General features: G+C 34.4%; 1 protein-coding gene across 6 annotated transcripts in view; it reads right to left on the reverse strand.

The window, feature by feature from the left end:
* GRIK2 (glutamate ionotropic receptor kainate type subunit 2) overlaps nt 1-26192 on the reverse strand; it is a 721121-nt gene that overhangs the window by 300502 nt on the left and 394427 nt on the right. The window lies entirely within an intron of this gene.

A 26192-nucleotide genomic window follows, 5' to 3' on the forward strand; every position in this document is an offset into this window, starting at 1 on the left:
CTTTAGAATAAAAGCATATATTTTCTCTTCGCATTCACACAATTAGTGAGCTGTGAAATGAATTCCAAAATGAATAGGAACCCTGTAGATTATAGCATTCACCACAATACAATACAAAATGAGTAGACACAGCTTTCAAGCAAATGGATCCTAAGGAGCTATACCACATAAAATGGAAGATGGCTAAAGAGCACAATGCAATGATAAAACATAATAACAATACCATTTTATAGTTCATAAACCTCTGGGGAATATAACTCAGATTCCTAACCATCATTTTATAAATTCTACTGACTGTTTTCACATACTCTGATAGCTGCATAGTGAAAACTAGTAGTGGAGTCATAGAGACATACACCTTGAGCCTGCGGATTAGACTGATAGTTCTCTTTGGCCTGAGTTAACATTCAGAGGACACACTATGTATCACACAGGTGGTCACAAAAATCATCACCAGATTGGAAAGATACATTCTGAAAGTTTAAAATATCACTGTCAACAAAAGTATGCAGAAAGTGCAATTTTGTAGCAGAAAACATAAAAGACTCTTAAAATATTTATGTTTATTTTAACCCAGTAATTCCTCTTTCTGGAATTGGCATTAAGAAAATCAGAGATAAGAACAAAGGCTACATATCCACTTTTTTTTTCTTTTTTTTTTTTTAAGGGTGGAAATCTACTGAATGACCAAAATAGGGATATGTCTAAATAAATTCACAATGTTTTCTTACATAAGCACTAAAAAATCATTCTTTGAAAAACACTCAATTAGATTTATATTAAATACATCTTAAATGGTATTGTGTAAAATTACATTTAGATTATACAGAACTGTTTTTTCAGGACAAACCATTATATAAATATATAAAGTTTTTATATATAATATAAATATATAATATATAATTAATAAAATACTTACATATTGTAATATGTAGTAATATATATTATACAATCATAATATATATTACAATAATATATAATATATATGTATTACAATAATATATATTACAATAATATACTATATATGTATTACAATATAATTATATAATATATATTACTATATATTACAATATATAATATAAATACTATATTAATTATAATTATATAATTAATACATGTGCTACACATTATATTAATATATAACCATTATTTTACATGTTTTATATTTAAACAATATATATAATGGTTTATGCTGGAAATACAGCATAAATATATATTTATAAATATTTACACATATTTATAAATAATACATATTTATAAAGTAATAGAACAATAGAAAGCATTACTTTATAAGGCAATATACATATTTAGAAGTAAATAGAATATATTAAATACACATATATGTGTAATTATACATGAGTAATTAATATATATTACTTTCTTCTTCAAATAATAGTATAATGAAAATACTCCTATTGTTCATATTTTATAAACAAGGAACCAAGACAGGGAGAAGTGAAGTAACTAACGGAAGTCACAGAGCTCACAAGTGAAGAAGCCCAGCCTCTCTGTTAGGAATACTTTTAGCCACCTCTACATACTATATGAACAACAACAGTAGGAAAACATAATAACATAATAATGTTTAACTCCTGTAAGTTAATCATGAATAGAATTTTTATTTTACATTTATTTTCCACAGTTTTTTAAGATTAATATGTAATGTAGGAGGAAGATTATAAATACCCTAGCAGTTACTGCCAACATCAAAGTTTTGATCTATTTCTGGAAAAAATAAAGAATACAATATATATTTCTGAATCCTAGTTTTCATGAAGTTAGCTTTTCATGACTTATTGACATATACATGATCTGAAATCCTAGAGTAGTAACCTTATCTAATATGGCAATGCTGGAAAAGAATTTTGCCTAATTAAATGTTGGAAAACCTTTTCTGGTACAGTTTCAGTTTCAAGATCAGGGACACAGTAGTTGATTATAAATCTCTTTAAACCTGCTATTTTAAATGCAATTAAAAATAAGGCAATATTATTAAACTACAAGATCAATATAGCTGGGCAAAATATGTTACCTTCCCTGGTACTTGGAATGGTAAAGTAGGAGGATCACTTGAGCCCTGAAGTTTGAGCCCAGTCTGGGCAAATGGTGAGACTACTGCCTGTGACACTGAAAAATAAATCCTTGAGAAAAAGGTACAAGTAATTTAAAAGTTGCTGATCAAAGTACTTCTGAATTTTCCCAGTTTAAAATATGTTTACTTATAAATCAATAAACAGTACTTCTGAAATACTTTCTATGATATTTTCTTCAGTTTAGACTTTTTTTGTTTTAATTTTAGAGTATTTTTCTCTTTGTAATAATATGTAGTTTCTTTTATTAAAAAATTTCTTTTGATATATATATACATTAAAAATTATATATACACACACACACACACATATATACACACACACACACACACACACACACATATATATATATATATATATATATATATATATAACTGCACTTTAGGTTCTGGGATACATGTGCAGAACATGTAGGATTGTTGCATAGGTACATACATGACAATGTGGTTTGTTGCTGCCATCTCCCCTCACCTCTATCTGGCATTTTTCCCCATGTTATCCCTCCCCAACCTCCCTACCCACCACTGTCCCTCCTCTATTCCCCCCTAGAAGAGCCCAGTGTGTGACACTACCCTCCCTGTGTCCATGTGTTCTCATTGTTTAACACCCGCCTATAAATGAGAACATGTGGTGTTTGTTTTTCTGTACTTGTGTCAGTTTGCTGAGAATGACAGTTTCCAGATTCATCCATGTCGCTGCAAAGGACACAAACTCATCATTTTTTATGACTGCATAGTATTCCATTGTGTATCTGTGCCTTATTTTCATTATCCAGTTTATCGTCATTGAGCATTTGGGTTGGTTCCAGGTCTTTGCTATTTTAAACAGTGCCGCAATGAACATATGTGTGCATGTGTCTTTATAGTAGAATGATTTATAATCCTTTGGATGTGTACCCAGTAATGGGATTGCTGGGTCAAATGGAATTTCCATTTCTAGGTCCTTGAGGAATCGCCACACTGTCTTCCACAATGGTTGAACTAATTTACACTCCCACTAACAGTGTAAAAGTGTTTCTGTTTCTCCACATCCTCTCCAGCATCTGTTGTCCCCAGATTTTTTTAATGATCGCCATTCTAAATGGCATGAGATGGTATCTCAATGTGGTTTTGATTTGCATTTCTCTAATAACCAGTGATGATGAGCATCTTTTCATATGTTTGCTGCCCTCATAAATGTCTTCTTTTGAAAAGTGTCTGTTCATGTCCTTGGCCCACTTTTGAATGGGTTTGGTTTTTTTTCTTGTAAATTTGTTTGAGTTCTTTGTAGATTCTGGATATCAGCCCTTTGTCGGATGTGTAGATTGCAAAATTTTTTTTCCCATTCTGTTGGTTGCCGGTTCACTCTAAAGATTGTTTCTTTTGCTGTGCAGAATCAGTGGAGTTTGATCAGGTCCCATTCGTCTATTTTGGCTTTTGTTGCCAGTGCTTTTGATGTTTTAGTCATGAAGTCCTTGCCTATGCCTATGTCCTGAATGCTATTGGTTAGGTTTTCTTCAGGGGTTTTTATGATGTTAGGTCTTATGTTTAAGTCTTTAAATCCATCTGGAGTTAATTTAAGTGTAAGGTGTCAGCAAGGGGTCCAGTTTCTGCTTTCTGCACATGCTAGCCAGTTTTCCCAACACAATCTATTAAAGAGGGAATCCTTTCCCTATTGCTTCTGTTTGTCAGGGTTGTCAAAGATCAGATGGTTGTAGATGTGTGGCATTGCCTCTGAGGCCTCTGTGTTCTGTTCCATTAGTCTGTATCTCTGTTTTGGTACCAGTAACATGCTCTTTTGATTACTGTAGCCTTGTAGTATAGTTTGAAGTCAGGTAGCTTCATGCCTCCAGCTTTGTTCTTTTTGCTTAGGATTGTCTTGGCTATGTGGGCTCTCTTTTGGTTCCATATGAAGTTTAAGGTGGATTTTTCCAGTTCTGTGAAGAGGGTCAGGGGTAGCTTGATGAGGATGGCCTTGAAACTATAAATTACTTTGGGCAGTATGGCCATTTTCACAATATTGATTCTTCCTACCCATGAGCATGGAATGCTTTTCCATCTGTTTATGTCCTGTCTTATTTCCTTGAGCAGTGGTTTATAGTTTTCCTTGAAGAGGTCCTTTACATCCTTTGTTAGTTGTATTCCTTGGTATTTTATTCTCTTTGTAACAATTATGAATGGCAGTTCATTCTTGATTTGGCTATCTTCAAGTCTGTTATTGCTGTATAGGAATGCTTGTGATTTCTGCACATTGATTTTGTATCCTGAGACTTTGCTGAAGTTGCTTATCAGTTTCAGGAGATTTTGGGCTGAGACAATGGGGTCTTCTAAATATACAATCATGTTGTCTGAAAATAGAGACAATTTAACTTCCTCCTTTCCTAATTGAGTATCCTTTATTTCTTTTTCTTGCTTGATTGCTCTGGATAGGACTTCCAATACTATATTGAATAGGAGTGGTGAGTGGGGCATCCTTGTCTACTGCAAGATTTCAAAGGGATTGCTTCCAGTTTTTGCCATTCAATATGCTATTGGCTGTGGGTTTGTTGTATAGAGCTTTTATTATTTTGAGATATGTTCGGTCAATACCTAGTTTACTGAGAGTTTTTTTGCATAAAGAGCTGTTGAATTATGTTGAAGGCCTTCTCTGCATCTATTGAGATAATCATGTGGTTTTTGTCTTTGCTTCTGTTTATGTGGTGGATTATGTTTACAGACTTGTGTATGTTGAACTAGCCTTGTATCCCCAGGATAAAGCCTACTTGATCATGATGGATAAGCTTTTTGATGTGCTGTTGAAATCAGTTTGCCAATGTTTTGTTGAACATTTTTGCACCTATGTTCATCATGGATATTGGCCTCAAGTTTTCTTTTTTTGTTGAGTCTCTGTGGGTTTTGGTATTAGGATGATGTTGGTTTCATAAAATGATTTGGGAAGGGTTCCCTCTTTTTGGATTGTTTGGAATAATTTCAGAAGGAGTGGTACCAGCTCCTCTCTGTATGTCTGGCAGAAATAAGCTGTGAGCCCATCTATACTTGGGCTTTTTTTTTTTTTTTTTGGTTGGTAGGCTATTAATTGCTGCCTCAACTTCAGCTCTTGTTATTAGTCTCTTCAGGATTTCAACTACTTCCTGGTTTAGGCCTGGGATAGTGCAAGTGTCCATAAATTTATCCATTTCTTCCAGGTTTACTGATTTATGTGCATAGAGTTGTTTGTAGTAATCTCTGATGGTAGTTTGCATTTCTGTGTAATTGATGATATCCCCTTTATCATTTCATACTGCATGTATTTGATTCTTCTTTCTTTTCTTTTTTATTAATCTAGTTAGCAGTTTATTTTGTTGATCTTTTCAAAAAACCAGCTCCTGGATTCTTTGATTTTTTGTAGGGATTTTTGCATCTCTATCTCCTTCAGTTCTGCTCTGATCTTAGTTATTTCTTGTCTTCTGCTAGCTTTTGAGTTCTTTTTTAATTTCACTCCTCTAACTCTTTCAATTTTGATGATAGGGTGTCGATTACAGATCTTTCCTAGCTTCTCATGTGGGCATTTATTGCTACAAATTTTTCTCTAGACACTGCTTTAAATGTGTCCCAGAGATTCTGGTACATTGTGTCTTCATTCTTGTTGGTTTCAAAGAACATATTTATTGCTGCCCTCATTTCATTGTTTATCTAGTCAAGATTCAAGAGCCAGTTTTTCAGTTTCTACAAACTTGTGCAGTTCTGAGTCAGTTTCTTAATCCTGAGTTCTAATTTGATTGCACTGTGGTCTGAGAGACTGTTTGTTATGATTTCCATTCTTTTGCATTTGCTGAGAAGTGATTTACTTCCAACTGTGTGGTCAGTTTTAGAGTAGGTGTGTTGTGGTGCTGAGAAGAATGTATATTCTGTGGATTTGGGGTGGAGAGTTCTGTAGATGTCTATTAGTTTTACCTGGTCCAGATCTGAGTTCAAGTCCTGGATATCCTTGTTGATTTTCTGTGTCATTGAACTGTCTAATATTGACAGTGGAGAGTTAAAAGTCTCACACTATTATTGTGTGGGAGTCTAAGTCTCTTTGTAGGTCATTAAGAACTTGCTTTATGAATCTGGGTGCTCCTGTATTGGGTGTGTATATATTAGAATCATTAGCTCTTCTTGTTGCATTGATCTTGTTATTATTATGTAATACCCTTCTTTGGCTCTTTTGATCTTTGTTGGTTTAAAGTCCATTTTATCAGAGACTGGGATTGCAACTCCTGCTTTTTTGCTCTCCATTTGCTTGGTAAATCTTCCTCCATCCCTTTATTTTGAGCCTATGTGTATCCTTGCATGTGAAATGGGTTTCCTGAATACAGCACACCAATGGGTTTTGACGTTTTATTCAATTTGCCATCTTTTGATTGGGGCATTTAGCCCATTTACATTTAAGGTTAATATTGTTATGTGTTAATTTGATCCTGCCATTTTGATGCTAGCTAGTTGTTTAGCCCATTAGTTGACACAGTTTCTTCATTGTGTTAATTCTTTTTACAATTTGGTACATTTTTGGAGTGACTGGTACTAGTTATTCCTTTCTATGTTTAGTACTTCTTTCAGGAACTCTTGTAAGGCAGTCCTGGTGGTGACAAAAATCGCTCAGCAATTGCTTGTCCATAAAGGATTTTATTTCTCCTTCACTTATGAGGCTTAGTTTGGCTAGATATGAAATTCTAGGTTGAAAGTTCTTTTCCTTAAGGATGTTGAATATTGGCCCCCACTTTCTTCTGGCTTGTAGGGTTTCTGCCAAGAAATCCACTGTGAGTCTGATGGGCTTCCCTTTTTGGGTAACCAGACCTTTCTTTCTGGCTGCCTTTAGCATTTTTTTCTTCTTTTCAACCCTGGTGAATCTGAAGATTATGTGTCTTGGAGTTGCTCTTCTTGAGGAATATCTTTGTGGTGTTCTCTTTATTTCCTGGACTTGAATATTGGCCTGCCTTGCTAGGTTGGGGAAGTTCTCCTGGATAACATTCTAAAGAGTGTCTTCCAGCTTGGATTCATTCTCTCTGTCACATTTAGGTACACCTATCAAACATACATTAGATCTTTCCAAATAATCTCATATTTCTTGGAGGCTTTGTTCATTTATTTTCACTCTTTTCTCTAATTTTGCTTTCTCATTTTATTTAACTGAGTTGATCTTCAATCTCTGAAATCTTTTCTTCTGCTTGGTCGATTGGGCTATTGAAACTTGTATATGCTTTACAAAGTTCTCATGCTGTTCTCATGTCTCATTTTTCAGCTCCATCAGGTCATTTATATTCTTCTTTAAGCTGTTTAGTCTCACTAATATTTCATCAAACCTTTTTTCAACGTTCTTAATTTCTTTGCATTGGGTTAGAACATATTCTTTTAGCTCAGAGAAGTTTGTTATTACCCACCTTCTGAAGCCTGATTCTGTCAATTCATCAGACTCATTCTCAATCCAGCTTTGTTCCCTTGCTGGTGAAGAGTTGTGATCCCTTGGAGGAGGAGAGGCATTCTGGTTTTGGGTGTTTTCATTCTTTTGGTTTCTTACCATCTTTGTGGATTTATCTACCAGAGGTCTTTGTAGTTGGTGACTCTCAAATGGGGTCTCTAAGTGGATGTCCTTTTTGTTGATGATGAAGTTATTTCTTTCTGTTTTTTAGTTCTCCTTCTAACAGTCATGCCTCCCTGCTGTAGAACTGCTGGAGATCCACTCCAGACCCTGCTTGCCTGGGCATCATGGGCAGCAGCTGCAGAACAGTAAGGGTTTCTACCAGTTTCTTTTTCTGTTATCTTCCTCCTAGAAGGATACCTGCCAGGTGTCATCCTGAGCTCTCCTTATGGGGTGTCTCTTTGGGTATATGGGGGTCAGGAAGCTGCTTAAGGAGACAGTCTGACCCTTCTAGGAGCTCAAGTGCTGAGCTGTGAGCTCTGTTGTTTCGTTCAGGTTTGCTGGGCAAGTACGTTTAAGTCTGCTACAGCAGAACTCATAACCACCTTTTATTACAGGTGCTCTGTCCTGGGAAGGTGGGGCTTTATTTATAAATTCCTGATGTGCTACTGCCTTTTTTTTTTCCGAGATCAATATATAGTTTTTTAAATTTACATTTACTATCTTGTCAGATTAAACTACTGTATTCTTCATAAAACTATGTATCTATAAATTCTTCCTTTTTTGAAATATTGTGAGAATATTTCAGTACTTCAAAAATGAGGTTTCTCATCTTCTCACAGGAATGCATATATTTGAAAATTTTTCTATTAATAATATTAATAACCAACATTGATTCAATATCTGTGTAAGGTATTCTCCTTAAATTAGTTCCTTTAATTTCCTTAACTATTATTCAGTTGCAAACCCATCATGTTTGTGTCAAATAGGAAACCATGACAGAGAGCAGTTAAGTAACATAAAAAACAAACCATAGCATATACAAGCAGAGCTGTATTTAATCCACATAATCTGTCTAAAGTTTATATCCTTTTCCCTGGGTTTCTCACTCAGCACTCTATAGTTAATAATCAAAGTAGTGAAGGTGGTTTTATAGTTATACAATATAAGAAATATCAACAAGCACTTGAATGCAAAAATCTCTATGTAATTTTTTCATAAATATTTACATAATGAAAATGCACTGCAAAATGAGAAAAGGTAGACATTGTAGAAAACTGGTAAATATAAGTTGGTAAAAAAGAAACACATTGTTGTATCTGGGGTATAGAGATCACCCTGTTCTACTTACCACAGCCTACTCCCATACAACCATTAGAATAGGCCTACACCACCTGCCACCATCCCCCAAGTACACAAGCATGCCACCCAGAAACCTGGGAACAGTCCTGACTTGTTCACCACTGCTGTCATCTGTGCACTTTTCCTGGAGGCTGGCCTATCCAGCCTGTTGCAGGCACTGCTAACACTAGTATGTGATGTCTGGGAGCCCAAGGGTTGTCCCATCATCACTACTGCTATTTCTCATGCCATGCATACTGCTTAGAGGTCCAGGAATTCACAACACACCTGCCCACTGCTGCCATTAAGGAACACAAGCAAGCTTCCTAGAGGCCCAAGAATTGGCCCACTAACACCAGTGCCTTTGTGTGTCACTCAGAAGCCTAAAGACAGGAAAACGTAGCCTACTGATATCACCCTAGGCCTGAGGACTGATTTACCTGGCATTCCTATTCCCAGTGAAATCTCAACACAGTCTCCACTAACAAATGCATTCTAAGAAACTGAGGAAATCACAGACACCACTGATGCTGTAAAAATCATACGAAGACTACACTACTGCAAACCCTAGAATTAAAGCTAAAATGTCCCCTCAACCAATACCATAGATACATCCATAGGACAAATTTTCTCTTATGAAAACCCATCCAAAAAATTGAAAAAAGTTGGCCAGGTGCAGCGGTTCACTCCTGTTATCCAACACTTTGGGAGCTCAAGGTGCGTAGAACATGCTGAAGTCAATAGGTTGAGGCCAGCCTAACCAACATGACAAAACTCAGTCTCTACTAAAAATACTAAAATTAGCCTGGTGTGGTGACCATGCACCAATAATCCCAGCTACTCATGAGGTTGAGGCAGGAGAATGGCTTGAACCTGGGAGGCAGAAGTGGCAGTGAGCCAAGATGGCATCCCTATACACCAGCCTGGATGACAGAGTGAGATGCCATCTCAAAAAGTAAAAATAAAAAATTGTTTAAAAATTTTGAAACAAGCAACTATTATACAAGATGTGCAGACATCAACATAAGGACACAATGGGACACAAGAAATAAAAAAAATCAAGGAAGTATGATACCTCTAAATGAGCACAGTAGTTATCCATCAAAAGAATCAGTTAAAAATCACTGAAAATGAGATTCAACATAATTATGCCAAAGAAGCTCAATGAGACACAGAGAACAAAGGAAAACAATACAAAAAATCAGGATATGAGAGAAAAATTAGACAAAGAGATAGATACAATATAAAAGAACCAAACCAATTGTGGAACCAGTATAGAAAACTACTAAGCCACAATGATAAACAATAAAAGAGAAAGAAGGAAACAAAGAATATAGGAAACAATAAAAAACAAGGACAGGAATAAGTCCTCACATATTAATAATAACCTTTTAATATAAACACAATAAGGTGTCCATTTAAAAGATATGGCTAGATGAATGGATTTTTTTAATGACCCAACTACATACTGCCTACAAGAAATTCATCTTGCTTGTAAAGACACATATAGACAGAAAGTAAAGAAAGGGGAAAAAAAAGATATTCTATGCAAATGAAAGCCAAAAGTGAGCAGGAATAGCTATACTTATATCAAATAAAAGAGACTTTATGTCAAAAAACAGTACAAAGAGACAAAGCACATCATGATATAATGATAGAGGGATCAAGTCAATAGAGGATAACATTTGTAAATATGTATGCACCCAGCAGCAGAGCACCTAGATATGTAAAAGGAATTTTATTTGATCTAAACAGAAAGACAGACTACAACACAGAGATAGATGAGGACTTTAATAACCCACTGTCAACATTAAACAGATCATCTAAGTAAAAAAATCAACAAAGAAATATTAGATTAAACCGCACTTTAGCCAAATGGACTTAACAGGCACTTACAGAATATTTCATCCAACACCTGCAGAATATACATTCTTCTCATCAGCACACAAAACAATCCAGGAAAGACAATGTTAGGCCACAAAATGTTTCAGTAAACTTTTAAAAATTGAAATCTTATCAAATATCAAACAATAAACAAAAAATAAAAATTAATACTAAGAATCTTTGAAACTGTAAAAACATGTGGATATTAAATATATGTACTCTTGAAAAACAGCATTCTGTCGAATGACCGTTAGATCATGGAGTTAATTAAGCAGAAAATCTAAAAATTTCTTGAAAGAAATCAAAATGGAAACACAACACACCAAAACAATGAGATATCACAAAAAGCAGTGTTAAGAGGGAAGTTTATAACAATATGTGTCTATAAAAAGAAATTACAAAGATTAAAAATAACCTAACAATGCACCTCAGGGAACTAGAAAGAACAAATCAAACTAAAATTAGTAGAAGAAAAAAATAATAAAAATGTGAACTGAACAGAATGAAATAGAGGATTAAGAATAATACAAAGAATTATTGAATTGAAAAACCTTTAAAAAACACATACAGACACACACACACAATTGACAGACTTCCGGTAAAACTAACCAAAAAAAAAAAAAAAAAAGATAAAAGACCCAAATAAACAAAATCAGAACAGAAAGAAAAGACATTACAATAGATAATAGTGAAATACAGAAAAAAAAAAAAAAAAAAAAAAAAAAAAAAAAAAAAAAAACCTGAAAGACTATTATGAAAAACTATGTACTACAAACTGGAAAATTTATAGGAAATGGATAAATTTCTAGACACATACAACCTACCAAAATTGAATTAGAAAGATGTAGAAAACCTGAACAGACTAATTAAAGAGTAACAAAATTGAATCAGTAATAAAATGTCTTCCAACAAAGAAAATCCCAGTACCAGAAAAGTTTAGTAAAAGCCATTTTTCTACCAAACTTAAAGAATTAACCCCAATTCTACTCAAACTACCTCTTAAAAAATAAGAGGAGATAATTCTTCCTAATTCGTTTTATGAGGCCAGTATTACCTTGATACCAAAACCAGACAAGAACACAACAGTAACAGCAACTGGCAAATATCTATGTTTTGCATCTATGTTCACAGACAAACATCCCTGGTGAACATAGATGCAAAATTCCTCAACAAAATACTAGCAAGCTATATTCAACAGTATATGCAAGAGGTACTACAACATGATCACAACTCCATGAACACTACAACTCCTGCAATGTATCCCAGGAGCTCAAGGATGATTCAACCTGCCTAAAACAATAAATGTTATATATAACACCAATAGAATAAAGGGTAAAAAAGTTTTTGACTTCAATATACACCAAAAAGCAATTGATAAAATTCATCATTAGTTCATAATAGAAACTCAACAAACTAAGCATAAAAGGAACATGTCTCAGTATAGTACAGGCCATATACGACAAATCTACAAATAATATAATGAATAGAAAAAAGCTAAACTCCATTCCTTTAAGAACTAGAACCAGACAATGATGCCTACTTTTACAACTCCTATTCAACATAGTACTAAAAGTCCTACCCAGAGCAATCAGACAAAAGAAAGAAATAAAGGGCATTGAAACTGGAAAAAAAGGAAGTCAAATTATCCCTTATTGCAAATGACATGATCTTTAAAACCTAAAGACTCCACCATATAGACAGACTCCAATTCTGTGGAACAAACCACCTTATTCTTCATATGGAACCAAAAGAGAGCCCACATAGCCAAGACAATCCTAAGCAAAAATAACAAAGCTGGAGGCACGAAGCTACCTGACTTCAAACTATACTACAAAACTACAGTAATCAAAACAGCATGGTACTGGTACCCAAACAGAGATATAGACCAATGGAACAGAACAAAGGCCTCAGATGCAAGGCCGCACATCTACAACCATCTGATCTTTGACAAACCTGACAAAAACAAGAAATGGGGAAAGGATTCTCTATTTACTAAATGGTATTGGAAAACTGGCTAGCCATATGCAGAAAGCAGAAACTGGATCCCTTCCTGACACTATATACAAAAATTAACTCAAGATGGGCTAAAGATTTAAACATTTGACGTAGCACCATAAAAACCCTAGAAGAAAACCAAGGGAATACTATTCAGGACATAGGCATAGGCAAAGACTTCATGACTAAAACACCAAAAGCAATGGCAACAAAAGCCAAAATAGACAAATGGGATCTAATAAAACATAAGAGCTTTTGTGTGGCAAAAGAAACAATCATTAGAGCGAACCAGCAAACAACAGAATGGTAAAAAAATTTGCAATCTACCCATATGACAAAGGGCTAATATCCAGAATCTCCAAGCACCTTAAACAAATTTACAAGAAAACAAACTCATTCAAAAGTGGATGAAGGATATGAACAGACACTTCTCAAAAGAAGATATTTATGCAGCCAACAAACATAGGGAAAAAAAGCTAATCATCACTGGTCATTAGAGAAATGCAAATCAAAACCACACTGAGATACCATCTCATGGCAGTTAGAATGGAGATCATTAAAAAAATCAGGAGATAACATTTTCTGGAGAGGATGTGAAGAAATAGGAATGCTTTTATACTGTTGGTGGGAGTGTAAATTAGTTCAACCATTATGGAAGATAGCGTGGTGATTCCTCAAGGATCTAGACATAGAAATACAATTTGACCAGCAATCCCATTACCGCATATATACCCAAAAGATTATAAACATTCAATTATAAAGACACATGCACATGTATGTTTATTGTGGCATTGCTCACAAAGGTTTGGAACCAATCCAAATACCCATCAATGATAGACTGGATAAACAAAATGCAGCACATATAAACCCTGTAATACTATGCAGCCATAAAAAAGGATGAGTTCATGTCCTTTGTAGGGACATGGATGAAGCTGGAAACCATCCATTCTCAGCAAACTGACACAAGAAGAGAAAACCAAACACTGCATGTTCTCACTCATAAGTGGGTGTTGAATAATGAGAACACATAGACACAGGGAGGTGAACATCACACACTGGGGACTATCGGGTGGTAGGTAGACTAGGAGAGGGAAAGCAGTGGGTGTGTGGATTGGGGAGGGCTAACATTAGGAAAAATACCTAATGTAGATGGCAGGGCGATGGATGCAGCAAACCATCATGGCACATGTATACCTATGTAACAAACCTGCGAGTTCTGCACATGTACCCCAGAACTTAAAGTATCATTTTAAAAAAAAATTTTTTAAAGACTCCACCAAAAACTCTATCTGGCAAATTCAGTAAAGCTGTAGAATACAAAATCAACATACAAAAATCAGCCATGTTTTTGTACACCAGCAAATAACCAGCTAAAAAATCAAGAAGGTAATCTCCTTTACAATATCTACAAAAAGTAAAAACCTTAGTTGTAAATTTAATTAAGGAGATGAGGAACTCTACAAGGAAACATTAAAAAAAAAACTGATTAAAGAAATTGAATTGGACACAGGAAGATGAAAAGACCATGCTCATGTTTTGGAAGGATTAATATTGTAAAAATAGCCATACTACCCAAAGCCATTTACAGATTCAATACAATTTCTACCAGTAAATCATGACAATCTTCACAGAATCAGAAAAGAAGAAAAAATGTCTAAAATTCATATGGAACTAAAATGGCCTGAATAACCAAAGCAATCCTGAGGGAAAAAAAAAAAAAAAAAAAAAAAAAAAGCAAGCTGGAGGCATCATAATACCTGTCCTTAAAATATGTTAAAAGGCTGTAATAAACAAAACATTATGGTACTCACATAAAAAACAGACATATAGACCAATGAAACTGAATAGGCAATCCAGAATTAAATCCACATATTTAGAGCCTACTGATTAATGAGAAAGGAGCTAAGAACACACATTGGAAAAAGAATTGGTTCTTCAATAAATGGTACTGAAAAAAAACAATATCTATATGCAAAGGAATGAAACTAGATTCCCATCTCTCATCATATACAAAAATTAATGCAAAATAAATTAAGTTGTTAAATATAAGTTCTCAAAGTATAAAGCTACTAGAAGAAAACACAGACAAACACTCTAGGGCAATGGTCTAGGCAAATACTTTGTGCCTAAGAACCCAAAAGCACAGGCAATAAAACAATAGACATATGGGACACAAAAAGCCACATGGGAAATAAAAAGCTTTTCTGTACAGCAAAGGAAACAACAAACATAATGAAGATACAACGTGTGGAATGGTAGAAAATATTTGCAAGCTATTTGTCTCACAAGGGACCAATATTTAGAATATAGAAGGAGCTCAAACAACTCAACAATTTAAGAAAAAAATCAGCTCCATTAAAAAGTGGGCAGAGTGTGTGAATAGACTTTTCTCTAAAAAGACATAAAAGTAGACAACAGGTATATAAAAAGCCATTATCATCATTAATCAACAGGGAAATTCAAGTCAAAACAACAATGAAATATCATCTATCCTGAGCTATAATAGTTCTCATCAAAAAGACAGAAACAAATGCAAATCAAAAATATGGAGGAAAAAAGGAACTCTTATACACTGCTCCTGAATGTATTAGTCCATTTTCACACTGCTGTAAAGATACTATCCAAGACTGGGTAATTTATAAACAAAAAAATTTAATTGACTCAGTTCTGCATGGCTAGAGAGGCCTCAGGAAACTTACAATCATGGCAGAAGGCAAAGGGGAAACAAGATATATCATACATGGTGGCAGCAGAGAGAGAAAGAGGGAGAGAGAGAGAGAGAGAGAGAGAGAGAGAGAGAGAGAGAGAGAGAGAGCGCATGCGTAAAGAAAACTGCCACTTTAAAAAACATCAGCTCTCATGAGAATTCCCTCACTATCATGAGAACAGCATGGGGAACACCACACCCATGAGCCAATTAACTCTTACAGGATCTCTTTCTTGAAACATGGTGATTACAATTTCAGATGAGATTTGGGTGGGAACACAGAGCTGAACCATATTATTCCACCCTTGGCCCCTCAGAAATCTCAGGTCCTTTTCACCTTTTCCAATCAATCATGCCTTCCCAACAGTCCCCAAAAGTCTCAACTCATTCCAGCATTAACCTAAAAGTCAAGTCCAAAGTTTCATCTCAGACAAGGCAAGTCCCTTCCACCTATGAGCCTGTAAAATCAAAAGCATGTTAGTTACTTCCAAGATACAATGGAGGCACAGACATTGGGCAAATGTACCCAGAACAGTCTGAGCTGTAACTTGACCACTTGTAGCTACTGCTAGAGCTGGAGTGGTTGGGACACAGGGCATCAAGTCCCAAAGCTGCATAGAGCAGCAGCGCCCTGGGCCTGGCCCATAAAGCCAAGTTTTCCCTCCTAGGCCTCTGGGCCTGTGGTAGAAGGGGCTGCTATGAAGGTCTCTGACATACCCTGGAGACATTTTCCCCATTTCTTGGCTGTTAACATTCAGCTCCCTGCTACTTATGCAAATTTCTATAGCTGGCTTGGGTTCCTCTTTAGAATACAGGTTTTTCTTTTCAACCTCATTATCAAGCTACAAATTTCCCAAACCTTTCTGCTCTGCTTTCCTTATTAAACATAAGATCCAATTTCAACCTATATATTCATGAACTTATATAACTGAATGCTTTCACAATAAACCAGGTTACATCTTGAATGTTTTGTTGCTTAGACATTTTTTCCACCAGATACCCTAAATAATCTATCTCAAGTTCAAAGTTACACAGAGGGCAGGGGCAAAATGCCACTAGTCTCTTTGCTAAAGCATAGCAAGATAGACCTTTACTCTAGCTTGTAAAAAGTTCCTCATCTCCATCTGAGACAATCTCAACCTGGATTTCATTGGCCACATCAATATCAGCATTTTGGTCAAAATGATTCAAGTCACTAGGAAGTTCCAAACTTTCCCCCACCTTCCTGTGTTCTTCTGAGCCCTCCAAACTGTTCCAACCTTTGTCTGTTACCCGGTTCCAAAGTCACTTCCACATTTTCAGGTTATTTTTATAGCATTCGTCCACATTCAGTTCGAATTCTCTTTATTAGTTCATTTTCACACTGCCCTAAGGACACTAACTGAGATTGGGTAATTTAAAAACAAAAGATGTTTGACTCACAGTTCTGCATGGCTCGAGAGGCCTCAGGAAACTTACAACCATGGCGGAAGGCAAAGAGGAAGCAAAATATGTCTTACATGGTGGCAAGAGAGACAGAGAGAGAACATGCATATGGGAAACAGCCATTTTTAAAATCATCAGATCTCATGAGAATTCCCTCACTATCATGAGAACATGGGTAAAACCACTTCCATGATCTAATTATCTTGCACCAGAGCCAAACCATATTAGTGGGAATGAAAATAAGTACAGCCATTATGGAAAATAGCATGGTGCTTACGCAAAAAACTAAAAACAGAACTATTATGTGATCTAGCAATCCCACTACTGGATATTTATCCAAAGGAAAGAAAATCAGTATATCAAAGGGATACATGTATGCCTATGTTTATTGTAATCCTATTCATAATAGCCAAAATGTGGAATAAACCTAAGTAAGTGTTCATCAACAAATGAATAGATAAAGAAAATGTAGAATATATCCACAATGGAATATCATTTGACCATGAAAAACTATTGAAATCATGTCATTTGCAGCAACATGGATGAAATTAGAGGTTATTATAGTAAGTGAAATAAGTGAGGCATAGAAAGTAATATCAAATTTCTTATTCCGGTGTAGGAGCTATGGAAAGGTTGGTCTTCTGGAAGTAGAGAGTAGAATGATAGCTCCTGAAAACTTGGAAGGGAGGCTGAGTATAAGAAGGACAGATGAGGAGAAGCTCGTTAATCTGTACAAACATGCAGTTAGTTAGAAGAAATAAGTTCTAATATTTAATAGCATAGCAAAATAACTAAGTTAACAACAATGTATTGTATATTTTAAAATAGCTGAAGAGACCATTGAAATGCTCCCAACATAGAGAAATAATAAATGCTAGAAATAATAAATGCTAGAAGTAATGAATATCCTCAATTAGCTGACTTGATCATTACAGATGCTATGGGTATAACAAATGATCAAATGTACCCCATAAATATGTACATACATTATGAATCAATAAAATAAAGGGGACTCCAGAGAACTCTCTGTCCCTCTTTCTGCCATATAAAGATACAACGAGAAGTTGGTTGTCCAAAACCTAGGAGAGGGCTCTCATCAGAACCCATGCTGGCACTTTGATCTCAGACTTTGAACCTCTAGAATTGTGAGAAATAAATTTCTGTTGCTTTAGGAAAAAAAAATGAATGTATGAATAGGGTTCAATAATAGGTGGGTTAGAAAGTTAATATTAACTAGAAACAATTTCATGAAAAAATATATTTCTGAACATATGAAGGATAGTGGGATAGCATAAATCCAGAAAACTGTATTTTTAAAATATTTTAAAATGTAGAAACAGAAAAGGCAAATATATATACACACATATACAAACATGTATCATGCATGCACATATACATATACATATGTGCGTGTATGTTTGTGTATGCCAGAGGTGTCAGACCACATTATGACCGGTAAATGCAGTTTTCTAAAAAGATTAAGCACTTTGGCAGGCAACACTAAATTGATAGTATACCCCCAATACATATCTCTACAAATCGAAGGTTATCAGGCTTAAACATTATTTGTCTCAAGGAACATTGAGGTATAATAATTTAAATCATCAAGTATGGACAGGAATGGTCATATCAGGAACCCACATTTCCAGTCACTGGCCTGGAGGGAGCCATTACACTCCTTTTAGAGGTTCATAATGTCACCGATTGTGACCAATTATTAGTGAAATCTGATCAGTATAAGGATAAGAAAGAAGTACCTATGAATGATTATATAAAATATATAAACTATAAATATGGAATTACATAAAGACCCAACAATACCTAGAAAAAGATAGTTGAAAAAATAATATATGAAGTAAATAGAAAAAATATATAAATTAGACTACAAAAAGAAACTCTAGCATCGATATAATTCTACAAATACTGAACTGAGCAGATGCAAAGATTAGTTCAGAAGGACAAAGTAAGTTTAAAAAGTGGCAATTTTAGTTTTTATTTCATGAGTGTCAAAGGACAGTATTTTAATTCCTACCAATACAACACTTTTTAAAGCCCTTCTTCAACATTCTAGTTTTCTTCTATCCAGTTGCTGCTTGGAAGATTTTCAAAGGGCAAAGGTCTTACAGTATAGTTCAAGCTGGGGCTTAAGATGTATCTCTTACACCCAAATCTAGAAATTGATTTATCAATTTTTGCTAAATCTTCATCCTCTCTTACTGAGTCTATAATTTCTTGCCTTGACTCTTCTGTCAGTAGAAGAAAACAGGAGAAAAGAAGTGGGGGTAGAACAGAAGAGGAGAGACGTGCAGGGGAAACACAGGTTAAATTATCTTATCATTTTTATAATATCATTATTATAAAACCATAATTATTTTAATTCAAATTATATTGAATGCTTACTTTGTGCCACAGAACTGTGCTGATTTTTTTACATGCATTATCTAATTTAATTCTCCCAAAGACCATAAGTTCTAAATTATATTACTACAAACATTTTTTGAGAACAGGAAACTAAAGATTAGGAAGGTTAAAGTAATTCTTTCAAGGTTTCATCAAAGGTTGGCAGAAGTAAGACTCAGGCAAATTCTAACCACTGTCTAAACCATCATAATCCCTGCCTCCTCTAGGCCATATTCTCACTGAAACTCTGAAGGGCAAAGGAGGAGAACAAGTGGGAGAAGACCTTGTAGTTTATGGGGCATCTTATGAATACCAGGCTAGTATGGTTCCACAGACCATAGAGAATATGTCTCTGAGCTGGATTTCCAATAAAAATTATTTTAGTTCCTAAGTAAAATCTTAACTTTTTCTTTATACATTATAGCTGTTTCTAAAGAATGCATCAGGGTTCAACAAACTATAACCAATTAAATTAAAACTGAATATCAATACAATTTGGTTATTAAAATCCATATGAGGCAGTTAGATAAACATGTGGTCATTTACATCCTGAACTACAAAGGCAAGACAAAAGTTAAACAGGGGTTGGTAGTAAAGCAGTAATGAACACAATCTTTTCTATTTTCTCTCTTTCAACTAAAATTATACATATATATATATATTTCTCTCTTCAAGTATAATATATATGTGTATATACATGTATAAATTATATATATGTGTATATATGTATATATATATATATATAATATAATACACATCTGCATACATACACACATATATATGGGCCACACTTACTGGAAAGCTAGAAGAGAATATCTGCTCCCTCTGAGGGTATAGTGCAGAAGAAAGCTCAGATTCGATGGGTACTGACCAGACAGGCTATTGTGACAGCTAAATGCAGCCCTACATGTCCTTCACTGCTAGTTCAAACCTCTGTCAACTGGAACGTGGGCTGCCTTTCAGAGCCTACGTCGGACTAGATTGGTGTCGGAGCTTTATTTTCTTTCCAAAATAAGTAGCTAACCCACAAAAAATTTTGTCAGCCAAAAACTTGTTTTGTTTTGCAAAGCTTTAAAATTGTGCAATATGGTCCTACACATTTTAGTAAAACTATAGTGATCTTTCCAAATGGCTGGCTTGAAAAGAACATGAGAAATGTCTGTAAATATATTTAAATATCCATTAACCTTCTTATTAACTTATTGCTTGATGTATCTTATACCTAGTCAAATTATTTTTAAGAATGGAATATGTAACAGAGAAACAGGCAGAAGAGTGATGAATGCTAATTTCTGTGGTTGAGCTATTGCCATAGAAATAGGCTTAGTTGCTCAGTACTATTCTGTGTATCCTAATTAACATCATGACTGATGAGACTTTATAATATTAAAAGAACTGTAAAATCTATATATGCTTACATTTTTCTTGTACTCTGGAAAAATTCAGTACATATTTTTAAATAATGGAAGAATTTAAGAAATTAGACATTCTAAAAAGTTTCCAATAATAAAAATTGACATTGTTTAATATTTTTATTTCACATATAATTAAAATATCTCCCAATATAAAAAAAAGAAATAATGGATGCCGTGAATAGTTAAAATATTTATATGTACTTAGATTTCATTTACAGAATAATCTGATACTAACCAGCAATTGCCAAGTTATCAATGTCCATGTTTAATGCATATGTTATTTCTGTTTCTGATTCCTATCACATTATACATTTCCTTTGTAAAGCTCTAAATCGGTGCTTCAAAAGTTACACAAAAGATTAAAACATAGCTTTTATTTGAAAGAAGCATGAAGAAAGCAAAAACAAACAATTCCAAACTATGTAGAAACACAGAATATTAGTATGTAAAATTTCTCAGATATACTAATTTTCTCAGCAAAAATCCATCAAAAATGTTTATTTTTTCTTCTGGTAAGAAGTCATTCTTTTAGAATGACTTTCGGACACCTCCATTCAATACTGACCAGGAGAATTTAGAACACAGTCTTTTCTGGGTTACTCTGTCTATTGTGCCAAGCAGGGTTATATTTGTGATAATATTTCACTCCTAGCTCAAGACTTGTTGTTTATTAGCACTCTTGGCCTGAGCTACAAGTGCTCCCAATGTTATATGCAATGATGTACATATAAATATAATTACTCTTAAGAGTAATTTATATATGAGCAGTTTATAATGTGTACATTTTACTCTAATATATCTATTAAAAGTTAAAGAGTGATTCTGCATTTTTCTTGGAAGATAGTCCACTGATTTCATTTTATTCTAGAACTATCTAGAATCCTAGCAAATTAAGCATCACTGATCTGTATCTTTTTTCTTTCTTTTATATTCTAGTTTTAATAAAACTGCTTATATTTTTCTTGCCTTTTATTTTTCCAAAAGCATCCCGTGGATAATAATAATGTCTATCTTTGTAATACCTCAAATAGCATTTCATACATTGCCTTGCCTGTAGTAAGTGTATAAAAGTGCTTTTCAATAAATGGATAAATTCAACCACAAAGTTCATTTAAACAATAAAATAAATAGGTATTTGGGAACTCTGAATAACAATCACACTTTGCCATCTACTAGAATGTATTACCTCCCAGAGGTACAGTGAACCAAATCTGTCAGCAGCTCAGACCAGGGAGGAATGTGAGTACAGCCTCTGTCTCGTTTCTAAATGAATTTATAGTAACAGCTCCTTGAACACATTTATCTTTTCATTAAATAAGTGCAGGCAGGTCCCCTTTGAGATCTGAATGCTAACTGGCAGGTGGCAGATCCATTCTGGAACTTCTACATCTCAGATTTTGCTCATTTCTGAATTCCCATTTGAGGTACAGTGCATAACAAAAGGAGCTGCTTAGTCTAATAAATAGAAATTTATGAATTCTGAATCTTTCATTGACTTAATCTTTTAACTAAAGCAAATAATAAAAAAAATTAATCCCTATTGTCTTGTTTCCTCATTTTATAATTGGAAATTTAAAACGATGATCTGACGATTTTCTTGTTTGAAAAATTATTTTAAAAATCAGATAGCTTCAGAAAAAAAAAATGTTGTTTCTTTAGTTAGAAAATACAGATATTAACAGTGATGGGCAAAGGGGTAGATCCTGACCTCGGGATCTCCCTTGCACAGTCAGCACAAGCCTAAATGGGACAGACAATCGCCCATCCCACAGAGCAAGAAGTTGGGGGTCACACATGGAGAACAGGCTGGTGCTCGCTCATTCAGCTGGCAAACTGCATTGAGCACTCTGCCCGGCACAGAGCAGGTGTGCGGTAGCTGCTAGCCGAGCTGAGGGACTGATGAAGAAATGCCCTCAGACCCAGTCGGGAGCCAATTGTCAGAGACAATTCTCCCAGTTACACTGCAGCTGCCATTATGCTTTCTCTGTTGCTGGCTCTTTGTGTTAGTCTGAAACAAAGTTCTTTACCAGCAGCTGCGTGGACTGCACAGACTGCATGAGATAATACATTAAAGCAGTTTGCACAATTCCTGGCACACGGTGCATAGGCAGGTGTTGGACGATGATGGTGATGATCACCAGAAGAGCGGCAATCTCTTCAGATGGATACACTCCAGAACAAGGAACCAGTTTAGAAACTATAATGTTTCAAATCTTCTGTGCCCATTGTTAGCCAAAATGGGAGAACAGGCCTCATGCTGTTTTAGACAGCATATCAGGTTCTAGAAGGCAAAGGAGCAAGAAGGATATTAACATATAATAGCCTGATCCCTATACAATGTGGTATGTACATGATGCTATAATTCAATTGAAGTTGGAATGCAGAAAAGAAAAACAATTGAGTACATATGAGTTACTGACAAATTTGGAATTCAAGAATAAAAATAAGTGGTAAAATATTATAATGTCTTGTATTTAATATAAATGAAGTGCTGCTATTGGACAGATAATTTCACTCCAGCATGTAAACTTGAATAAGTATGACTCTTATTTTTTTCTGGTCTTCAATTTCTTCATCTGTAAAAGGAGGGGATTGAACTAGGTGGATTTTAAGGTGTCCTGTGGCTAACATTCATATTACTAGAGAAACCACATTTTATTCTAATTTTATACTAGTTTTATAATATAACCATAATACTTATTTTTCTTTCTTCTCTCCATATTTATTCTTTACATTCTACAGATGTCTGTCTCTCTCCATAATTCTTTATAATGTTGTGTGCTTGCTTAATAAACTATTGCATCAACATTGCATACAAATTAATAAGGGAAATCAAAAGTCATTATTCTTAGTCCACTGCCTGTGTTCATATCCTACAAATTACTACCTGAACCAATAAAACCTGCCAATATTTATATTATAGTTTTTTCTTTGTCATTTCACCTTCAATACTGTTAAACTTTTCATGCACATAGTCTCAGCCTAGCCTCCTCATTCTCTGAAGAAGAAGACTAGAATTCTTTCTTTCCTACCCAAAGTCATTCTCCGATATTAAAGCATTCTACCTTCTTTTGCCTCCTCTTACACAGAGAAAATATGAATCTGCTTATGATTTATGTTTTTGAACCAGAGAAATGTTATTACAAGTTAAATTTTTAAAAATTCAGAAATCGCATTGATGGAATACCTTTAAAAATATGTGGATATTTAGTAAGCTAAGATTACACCACTGCACTCCAGCCTGGGTGACAAAGTAAGACCATCTCTCTCTCTCTCTCTCTCTGTATGTGTGTGTGTATATACACACATATATACATATATGAAGGGTTTTTTTGTCTCTACATGTATGGCAGTGAGTACCCAGGTGAGCTGAAAGGAAGAGACAAATTGATGAGTTAGGAAGAATATTCAAACTCAGCAATGCTGTGAAGATCTAGTAAAGGAGACAGCACTGAGTGACAGTGGTTGCTGGGATTCAGATAAGAAATGGTCTGGGACAGAATTAATGCCATGAATAATTAACAAATCCATTTGTTTAGTGTTCCTGTGAATTTGAATAAATGTCTATGTCTCTCCAAAGCAGTGCTCTCTGGCTTAAGCTGAAAGCTACCAAAAAAATAGTGACCGTCAATTAGCTTATTTTGAACAACAACCAGTAAATACAGCCTAAAATGTGGCTGCTACTAGTTTTAACAATAAGAGTTTTCATTGGCCTTTTATGTTTATCTTACACAATTATGGGCTTTCAGTCTTTCAGAAACTCTTGTTAGATGCCATTTTCTTTAACAACATTCAGCAAGATTATATATAAATAATACAAGCAGTATTATTTCCCCGTATAATTTCAAAGCTTCATCAGGAATTATGTTCAATACATGAAGTTTTAAAGTTACAAAAGGTAAAGCTTCAGAAGATGACTACTTTGCCTTTTTTCCAAGAATAGTATGTACTTACCATACATATTTTCTCTATAACTTTTCTTTCTGTCATATGTATCTTTTAAAGTACCATTCTCCTGCAGAAAGTCCTATTTGTTTTTACTGCCATGCTATCTAAACTCCCTTAAACATTTATACACAAATTCCAAGATGTTTAGACAATTTTCAAACATCCGGTACTCTTCACTTTTTAAATGTAAATGATTAAAGGATAGCTGTGAAGCAGGTTAGAAAATGCCAACAGGTTTTCAATTCAAAGTTCCATTTAACTAATGTAATTATTCTTACCTAATTAAATTTTTTTCACTAAGATAAGTCCATTGAGATATCTCATTCTGTTTTAAAATGTTACACGAAGCTCTTACTAATGTCCATGAACCACGTTGTATTGATGAGATTGTTAATGAACTCTCTAACAACAATGCACTGGCCTTAATAATTTAGATCCTGTTAAATCTTGCCTGCTTTTTACTACATTTGGAACTGCTATTGATTTAGAGAAGAGTCAATATCAAGGACACGTATTCTTTGCACTTCCAGCTGGTCTCCAATAAATTCAATTATCTTGATATTTGCAGCTCAAATTAGCTTCTTGCATCTAAAAATTTATATTTACCGATATTGTTTATATTTATATTTTTCAATATGATGAATTAAAACATTTTTATGGCTTTAATAGACTTTGATTTTTTTTCTAAATTTGGAACCTAGATTTATGCTAACCAAAAATACACTAGAAATTTGGGTTCATTAGTTCAAATGTTCATGTAAATATTAATTCCAAATACCTATAAAAACTGATAACCTAAAAAATTAAATTATACCAAAGGCCTACTGTAAGTATGATTTGAAGATGACTTAAAAATTTAGACAGATATTTCTAAAAAAACATAAAACAATACATATGCAAATAAAACATATCAATATGTATCCTTTATGACTTTTTATGTTCTTATTGTATGTTTAGATTTTATCTTGTGCTCATTATTCTATAAAAACTGTAATAGCAACTTCTCGCAAAATTTCGGAAAAGTATAATTTTCATAGAAAGATTAGGATATTTGGAGTTTTAGCTTTGTAATTTCTTGGTGGCAATGGGAAGTCATGCTATCTTTCTTAGCCTCATTTGCCTCATCTTTAAAATAAGTTAAATAGTAATCTACCTCAGAGTTGTAACAATAAAGTTAATTTATAAAAGCATGGATTATTAAGCTCTTTAAGTATGTCATAATTATAAAACAAATTAACTGAAAACCTCAAGTATGTTAAAACGTGATAATATCAATTTAGATGGGACAGAGGTTTTTGGTTTCATTTTTTAAATAAGGATTGATTTACACACTCATAATTATACTGTACCTCAGATTCCTAACTTAAAGACCTTCCATCTCATCACTATTTGTTTTTGAGACAGAGTCTTACTCTGTTGCACAGTCTGGAGTACAGTGGCATGATCTCAGCTCACTGCACCCTCTGCCTCCCGGGTTCAAGCAATTCTCCTGCCTCAGTCTCCTGAGTAGCTGGGACTACAGGCACCTGCCACCACAGCCAGCTAATATTTTTTGTAATTTTAGTAGAGAAGGGTTTCACCATGTTAACTAGGATGAATCAATCTCCTGATCTTGTGATCCACCCACCTCGG

Source organism: Saimiri boliviensis, chromosome 4 (genome assembly GCF_048565385.1).
Source record: "Saimiri boliviensis isolate mSaiBol1 chromosome 4, mSaiBol1.pri, whole genome shotgun sequence".
NCBI lineage: Eukaryota > Metazoa > Chordata > Mammalia > Primates > Cebidae > Saimiri > Saimiri boliviensis.